Genomic DNA, 8,840 nt, shown 5'->3' on the forward strand with positions numbered 1-8,840 from the left:
CAAGGACACAGGGATACACGGACTATCAGTTTGCTTTGGTATGGCTGTTCCTGTGCAGCAGCCTTGCACTAACTGGAAGATGTGACCTGCAATTGATTTTTTTTTAGTTTTCAATTTTAAAAAACGGTACAGGCTGTCAGATTTGTTCATATTCCGTTTTTTAAAATTAAGGGTTTTGTTTTGTTGAAGTGTATCCTATTTAAAGACACTCTTGGCATGTCTATTATTTCATGTAAAACGCTTCCTTTAGGCTCTTCAGTGCCTGCTCTTTAGTTATATTTTTTCCAGTCTCCTGGAAGTTCTGCTGCTTTAGCACCATACGCTCTAGCTAACTGGTCATTGAATGATTTGAAAACAAATTTCCAGAAATCAGAAGCATCAATACTGGGATCAGGCTGAATGTGCCAGTCTGGGTAGTAATGGCGGTTATCTTTGTAGGAATGAAATTTCCCATCTGCGGCTGCAGTTCGGAATTCACGATTGGAGACCACATCAGAGGAGCATATGGAATGCTCAAGCTTTTGTGAATCACAATCCCTGAAGTTCCCTAACACTTTGGGTCGATGGACTGATACAAAATGCTCTTTATGGTCAGTGCCTCCTGCTTCACAGGGGGCTTCACAGAACGGACACTGCTTCCCACAGCCAAACACTCGCTTGAAGATCTCATCCTGAGGTTTCACTGACAGGCTGGAGAGTTTGGTCTCAAGTTCCAAATGATTAAACTGGGTTAAGATTTGTTGTTCCAGCTCCAGAAGGAAGATTTCAATATTACCAGAAAGCTGCTCAATTTTTGCTGTGTTTTTAAACTGGACTCCAACTAAGATATTGCTGGAAATGACCAGGTCCTGCTGCAGCTCTTTGCAAAAGCTGTCTAAAAAGGCAGAAACTGTGTTATTGTTTTTATTTATGGAGTTTTTCAGAACTCCCTTGATTTTATTTATTATTCTGGATAGAATCCCTTTCTCCAAATCTCTCAAACTTGCCTTCCCTCCATAGTGGTCTATCAGACATCTCTGTATCCAGGATTTGACAAACTCTTCATAGTTACTTATCTATTTCACATAGTTGTCAAAGTTCATCTCTTCCAGCAGCTTCTTTAGCAAAAAGAACTGAAAGAAGCTTTGGCTGGCGTATTCAAGGGCCTGTTCACTGCTGAGAATATTGTCAACTATTTCTAGTCCGAGCCTTTTGTTGACATAACCCACCAGGGCAGGTTTGAGAAACTGATCACAGAAATTCCTCGCCCTCGTTTGGCTTTCCTTCTTTTCCAAATAGAGATCAGTAAATATGGAGAAATAATGAGGTTTCAGCTTCTCCAGATGTTGCTGAGGATCGTTTTCTTTGATAAAATCTTCATGCATCTTCTGAAATGCCCAAGCCGCTTCCACCAAAACGTGACGCTTCAGGTCAACTTCAAACAAAGGAGAAGTGTGAAGTTGCTCAATATCCTCCTCTTTTAACCTCTCATTAACCATATGCAGCAGTTCTCTGCAATAGGTTTCATCATAGTCTGTTTTGGATTTAACTTTTTCTTCAATGTATTTCTTGCATTCAGTCATTAAAGATAGAGCAAGCTCTTCAGTTTTACAGTAACATTCCTGTGAGAAGTATTCTACAACTGCTCTGGTCCATTTTAGGTTTAAGTATTCCTTCTTCATTGGGAAAGACTTCATTCTATAATCCAGCAGGCTTTTTCCTTGTTGCAGTATCTGTCTGACAGCACCCCCTCTGTGCTTCAGATCCTTTCTCAGCTGGAGATCCATATCTTGAACAACTTGACGTTTCTGTAAAGTACAGAGCGTTAACTCTGACAAGGTTTCTCGCCACATGGTTTCAAATTCTTTTTTCAGTTTCTCATGGTCTAATTTATCTTCTCTGTTTCGGTATTCAGACAAGAGTTTGTCAACTTCCCCTTCAATTTTCTGCTTGTACTCAGACTGGATATTGTCTATCTTGTGCTGTCCTCTTCGTATTCGAATTGCTTCCTTACAGTTACTGGTTGAAGAATTTTCAAGTTCTCTTTTGAGGCTATTTGCGCTCCTTTTGAAATCTTCTCTGTACTTTTCTATCAGGTTCAAATTTGGAGCTTCACTTTTAAAATACTGTTCTAAGTTATTCAAGAGCTTCTGTTCTCCCTGCTGTAGCTTCCCTTGTGGTTCCATTTTTAAACTGTGAAAGAGATGACCCTCTACTGTATCTGGCAGCTGATTCTGGATAAAAGTTTCTTTTACAGATATCCAGAGATACATCTCCTTGCGGAAACCCCATTCCCATTCAGAATACTTCACAGACAGCTGGTGATAGCTTTAGAAACAGCCGTGTAGCTGAAGCCTAAAGATGAAGTTCTTATGTTTCACTGACTTCCACAGGCTCTTCAACCATACAATAAAATCAGGAATATCCTTTCCAGCTCTTTTCCGTGAACAGTTCTCTATGAATTCAAACAGGTATTTCTTTAGCTCACACACACTCTCACTGTATCCAGTGTTTACGGGAGCCATGGGAGGTACTCCATGCCACAAGCCAGGCATGTACCAATTGTGTTTTTCTGGGTCATACTCCATAATATCAGAAAATGCCATTTCCCTGCTTTGCTTTTCCATCCTTGCTGCAGCTTTGGTCATTTCATTCAGCTGCTCCAGGAGGTGTTTCCTGTCCCTCATGTTTTGATCATGAGCAGACACATCACTGACATTCTGGTGCACAAACTGGCAGTTTGGCTGTTGTCCTATTTCCTCCATTCTGAGAAATGCATGGACCACAATTTGCAGAACATCCTTCATTTCTGTGGCATTCTCCATGGCCATGTTAACGATGGTGATGTCACTCAGTCTAATCACCAGGGTGGCCAGCTCATTGTCATGTTGATAACTGTCTTCCAGTGCTGTTTGTTCAGGGGCCTTCAGACCTTCAGTGTCTATCACCAGGATGAAATCACAGCCAAGCAGCTCCTGAACAGCTTCTGTAACTTTAATGAGTGTCATGAACGCTCCTCGCGTACATCGATCGCTACTCACTGCAAACTGCAGGCCGAACAAGGTGTTGAGAAGAGTGGATTTCCCAGTGCTCTGCACTCCCAGCACTGTTATAACCACCATTCTGGATCTACCCCCTAGTCTGATATGGAGATGAGTTAGAACATCTACTACCCATTTCATGGGGATGTTGGAGGCATCTCCATCGATCAGCTCCACAGGAAACCCTTCCAGCATCAGGTCAGCTGCTATGCATGGGAGATGGGAGAATTGTCTTTGGCCTTCTTCCATTTTCCCTTCTTTAACCATTGAGCATTCAGCGTCATAGAACTGCCCCCAACTCATGCATGAAATGCTCCACCCCCAAGGAACTATCAGATATTAATTTATCTAATTCCTCCAGCTGTTTTCGGTCCACTCCTGGAGTTTCACATTTCTCTTTATAGTCTCCCCGCATTTCAGAAAGATTCCCCCTAGCAATATTATCCAGGCTAAATTTCATCCATTTCAGAAAGTAAGGTTTCTCCACTGGATTTAACGGTACTATTCCATTGATAAACTTAGTCAAACCATTAGTACGGTCACACTGATTCCGCTGTCTACGTATCTCTAACCATTTCTGTTTCAGCGCAGATTTATAGTCTTCAGTGGCCATGTCCCCTTGCCTTTTCATTTGGCACATCTCTTTTTCCAATTTAGCCAAGTTTTTCCATGGGTCTCCTTGCAGGCTCAGCATTTCCCTTTTGAATTTTGCCCCATCTCTTATTTCTGCAGTGATTTCTTCAGTATATTTCCTCGCACACTGACATGCCTGACACTCCTCATCCACCTGGATTCCTAGGTCACGTGCCGTCACAGCCATGGCTTCCAAACTCACTGTCTTCGGAGATGAATTCACTATGGTTCCTATGGTGGACTTCACCTTTTTCACAAATCCTGCATTATTCATGGTACTATCTTTCACCAGTACCTGTGATTTGCTCAGTTTCAACACTGAGAACAGCTTATTAAGAAATCCCAGAGTTTCTTTGGGTTTCTTATTCTTGCAGTTGAGGATGAAGTAATATTTAGAGCTGGATTTTTTCAGAGATGATAACAGCTCGTATTCTCTCTCACCGATGCTCTCGGTAACTATGAACACTGCGGAGGAGACCTCTGTTAAAAAGCTAAACTGTAGCCAGTGGGACTCAATGTCTCCATGCAGATTTGTAACTGCAATGGGTTCAGGGAAAAAGATCAGAATTTTCCGTCCCCCCTGGAGTTCCGTTCCCAGACTCCATGTCCCGATGGATAAAGAAATCGTGGTGCTGCTGGGAGGGGCTGAGAACCTCATTGAGGAGTTGGGACTTGGAGAAGCTGCAGCTCCCCATCCGCAGAAAAGAAATCGTTGGCATTTCTGTGAGCACCAGGCTCTCCTCTCTGAACCCTCTGCTCTCTGCCAGGGAGTGTGGCCTCCACTTCCTCACAATGTCCCTCATGGCCCACAGTAGTAGGGTGCCCTTGGGGGTGTTGAGGGCGGGTAGCAGCAGAGGGAGGGCAACTGGCACATGGACATTTTGGACAGGATCTCCTGCTGTAGGAAAATGAGCAAAGCAGAACAGCACAAAGAACATCAAGAGATTGCAGAGAAACTTTCATCTCAGTGTCACTAAAACAGAAAGTGCCATCAGTATGCAGTTTCTCCTCATAATCATCCATTTCTTCTGCAGGAGCCTTGTGCTCAATGCTTGTATTTCTGGCTGTACCATTCAGAGACATGACCTTCCTCAGGAAATGCCAAGGTAAATCACCTAATGCCTCTGGAATCCTGTTCTTGATGCTTTCTGGGTAGATCTCCAAAACATCCCTCAGCCTGATCTTGATGCTTCTGTGCTTCTCCAGGTTTAATCTGGACAGAACATCTTGAAATGCTTTACTTCTTTCTGCAGAAGGAAGTTAAAACAAACCAAAATTTCAGAGTAGAAAATGGTGACTTTATATACAGTTTACTCATTCCATAGACAGCCTGATGTTTGTAATTTAAAGAAAAGCAGTACCCAGTAAGTAACAGATGACTTATACATCCTGGGTTCAATTCTTCTCTTACTTATATTGGTATAACAAAAATGAAGCCAATGGGATTACTTCCATGCAAATAAAACATAGTTCTGGCCCACTTTGAACTCCACTAGGTTGGTTTGCATGTTTTGATCCCAATCCTTATCCTCAGCGCAGTGCAGAGTCCACTTTAAAATGGCTTAAGTGGCCAACTGAGAATTTCCTAGAAAATCTTCCAGTATAACCAGCTCTATGACATCCCAGCTCACAGCTACTGGAGGAGGGGGCATAGACTCAGGACCCTGTCTCTGTGGTGATCCCAGAAGCTGGAATGATCCCTTGGCTGCTCTAAGCTGCTGCTCAGGATCAGACTGGTGCCTGGCAGTCTGAGGATCAGGCGGCTGTGATGGTAGCCTACACCCGTCACCCTGAGCTGTGCTGGGCATCAATGGCTCATCCGGAGGATCTGACCCTTTATTTCCCTTTCAGCAGTCAGTGCAGATTACGCCTTCTGGGAAGACTTATTTTTGATTTTCTTCATATCTTCCTCCATCTCTTTGCTGGGACATGTCTTTTACAGGTGTAGCTAACAGCACTGTGGCTTTGCTTACGTCCCAGCGACCAAATCAGTCCCTTCACTCACGCTACTTCCTCTGTCCTTTTGGGGAGCTGTGAGGACTGTCATTACTTACAAAGCAAATTTACCCACATTGCAACATAGGGAGCTAATGCTAAGACACCTCCAGGCCAGTCCTGGTATGGTAATGTCTCCAGTGCAGTGTTAGGGTATTTGGACCTGATAAACAATTAACCCATTTATTATGTGTTATAGAGACATTATTAAGGTCACAAGAGCAAACTATTCCACTGCACAGGAAAGATAGGAAGAATGGCAAGAGACCACCCTGGCTTAACCAGGAGATCTTCCATGATCTAAAAATAAAAAAAAAGAGTCCTACAAAAAGTGGAAAGTAGGTCAGATTACAAAGGATGAATACAAACAAACAACACAAGAATGAAGGGGCAAAATTAGAAAGGACAAGGCACAAAAGGAAATCAAACAAGCTAGGGACATAAAGGGTAACAAGAAAACATTCTACAAATACATTAGAAGCAAGAGGAAGACCAAGGACAGAGTAGGCCCATTACTCAAAGAAGACAAAAAAGCAATAACAGAAAATGTGGAAATGGCAGACGTGCTTAATGACTTCTTTGTTTCGGTTTTCACCAAGAAGGTTGGTGGCGATTGGACGCCTAACATAGTGAACACCAGTGAAAATGGGGTAGGTTCAAAACAGGAAAGAGTAAGTTGAAAATTACTTAGACAAGTGAGATGTCTTCAAGTCACTTGAGCCCAATGAAGTGCATCCTAGAATACACAAGGAGCTGACTGAGGAGATATCTGAGCCATTAGCTATTATCTTTGAAAAGTCATGGAAGACGGGTGATATTCCAGAAGACTGGAAAAGGGCACATATAGTGCCTAACTATAAAAAGGGAAATAAGGACAACCCAGGGAATTACAGACCAGTCAGCTTAACTTCTGGACCCGGAAAAATAATGGAGCAAATAATGAAGGAATCAATTTGCAAACATCTAGAAGATAATAAGGCGATATGTAATAGTCAGCATGGATTTGTCAAGAACAAATCATATCAAACCGACCCGATAGTTTTCTTTGACAGGGTGACGGCCGTGTGGATGGGGGGAAGCAGTAGATGTGGTATATCGAGACTTTAGTAAGGCATCTGATATAGTCTCAAATGACCTTCTCATTAAAAAACTAGGAAAATACAACCAAGATGGAGCTATTATAAGGTAGGTGCATAACTGGTTGGATAACCATTCCCAGAGTAGTTCTCAATGGCTCACAGTCATGCTGGAAGGGCACAACGAGTGGGCTTCTGCAAGGATCAGTTCTGGGTCTAGTTCTGTTCAATATAGTCATCAATGATTTAGATAATGGCATAGAGAGTACACTTATACAATTTGCAGACGATACCAAGGTGGGAGGAGTTGCAAGTGCTTTGGAGGATAGGATTATAATTGAAAAAGAGCTGGACAAACTGGAGAAATGGTCTGAGGTAACTAGGACGAAATTCAATAAGAACAAATGCAAAATATTCCACTTAGGAAGGAACAATCAGTTGGACATGTACAAAATGGAAAATGACTGCCTGGGAAGGATTACTGCAAAAAAGGGATCTAGAGGTCAGAGTGGACCACAAGCTAAATATGAGTTAACAGTGTAAGACTGTTGCAAAAAAACCAAACATCATTCTGGGATGTATTAGCAGCAGTGTTGTAAGCAAGACATGCAAAGTAATTCTTCTGCTCCAGTCCACGTTGATTATGCCTCAGCTGGAGTATTGTGTCCAGTTCTGGGTGCCCCATTTCAGTAAAGATGTGGACAAACTGGAAAAAGTCCAGAGAAGAGCAACAAAAATGATTCAAGATCTAGAAAGCATGACCTATGAGGGAAGATTGAAAAACTTGGGTTTGTTTAGTCTGGAAAAGAGAAGACTGAGAAGGGACATGATAACCGTTTTCAAGTACCTAAAAGGTTGTTATAAGAAGGAGGAAGAAACATTATTTTCCTATCCTCTGATGATTGGACAAGAAGCAATTGGCTTAAATTGCAGCAAGGGAAGTTTTGATAGGAATTTTTTCCTAATGCCCGAACTGTCAGGGTGGTTAAGCACTGGAATAAATTGCCTAGGGAGGTTGTGGAATCTCCATCATTGGAGATTTTTAAGAGCAGGTTAGACAAACACCTGTCAGGGGTGGTCTAGATGGTGCTTGGTCCTGCCATGAGGGCAGGGGACTGGACTTGATGACCTCTCAAGGTCCCTTCCAGTCCTATGATTCTATAATGAAGCACCAGCTCTGCTTTAGTTTAGGTTGAGAAGCCCTTTCTACTTAAATGTTATTTCTTCTTAGTGCTGTAAGATCTCTATGCTTACTTGGACTATCTTGAAATTTGTTGTCTCATGGGGGAACAGGATAGGGTTAGTGACCCAAATTTCAGGGTCATTTGAGCAAGGAGTTCCCCAGACACAGCTCGTCAAAAACACAGCATTTTGCAAAATCAGCAGTCTTACAATGGAGGGGATTGTGCACCACAGAGCTCAACATCCCCTACTTGATCTCAGTCACTCAGCATTTATTTCAGCCAGTGTGTGGCACTGACTGCCCGTTTGAGGAAGCAATACTGAAAACATCTATTAAAGGAAACCTTTGGCTTTCTAGAACACTGCGTGCAAACACTCATGAGCCAAAGAGATTGAAACGTGCATGTGCTGTGAGCCTAGGCAAGAGTCTTTCCAGACAGTCCACTCTCACAGTAGCTGGATGGCTCAAGTACATTTGAGCCCTACTCTACTCCACAGTATTAACAACCTTCCTCAGAATACCATCCTTGCCGCCATGGATGTCACTTTCCTATACACCAATATCCCTCACAATGACAGGATAGCTGCCTGCCCCAAATATTTAAAAGACAGTGGACAACCATCAATTATCCATCCCAAACACATAGCCAAACTCATCCAGTTCATCCTCGCCTGTCATAGAATTACCTTCAGCAATAAACATTTTGTCCAAAGCATGAGAACAGCCAGGGGTACTAGGATGGCTCCCCAATATGCTAACCTCTTCATGGGTCATCCTGAAGAAGAATTTCTGGAGAAGTGCATCATGAAACCAGTGATATACCTGAGAAATTTTCATCCTATGGGAAGACAGCTTAAACTCCCTCAGACTTCCACCACAACTTCAACAACCACCACCCATCCATTAAACTCTCTCTGGAGCTTTCCCACACTA

General features: G+C 42.7%; 1 pseudogene; it reads right to left on the reverse strand.

The window, feature by feature from the left end:
• Positions 1 to 223: 223 nt before the first annotated feature.
• Positions 224 to 8,609, reverse strand: LOC140912916 (up-regulator of cell proliferation-like; annotated as a pseudogene).
• Between the last annotated feature and the right edge of the window lie 231 nt (positions 8,610 to 8,840).

The sequence above is a fragment of the Lepidochelys kempii genome, chromosome 6, assembly GCF_965140265.1.
Source record: "Lepidochelys kempii isolate rLepKem1 chromosome 6, rLepKem1.hap2, whole genome shotgun sequence".
Taxonomy (NCBI): Eukaryota; Metazoa; Chordata; order Testudines; family Cheloniidae; genus Lepidochelys; species Lepidochelys kempii.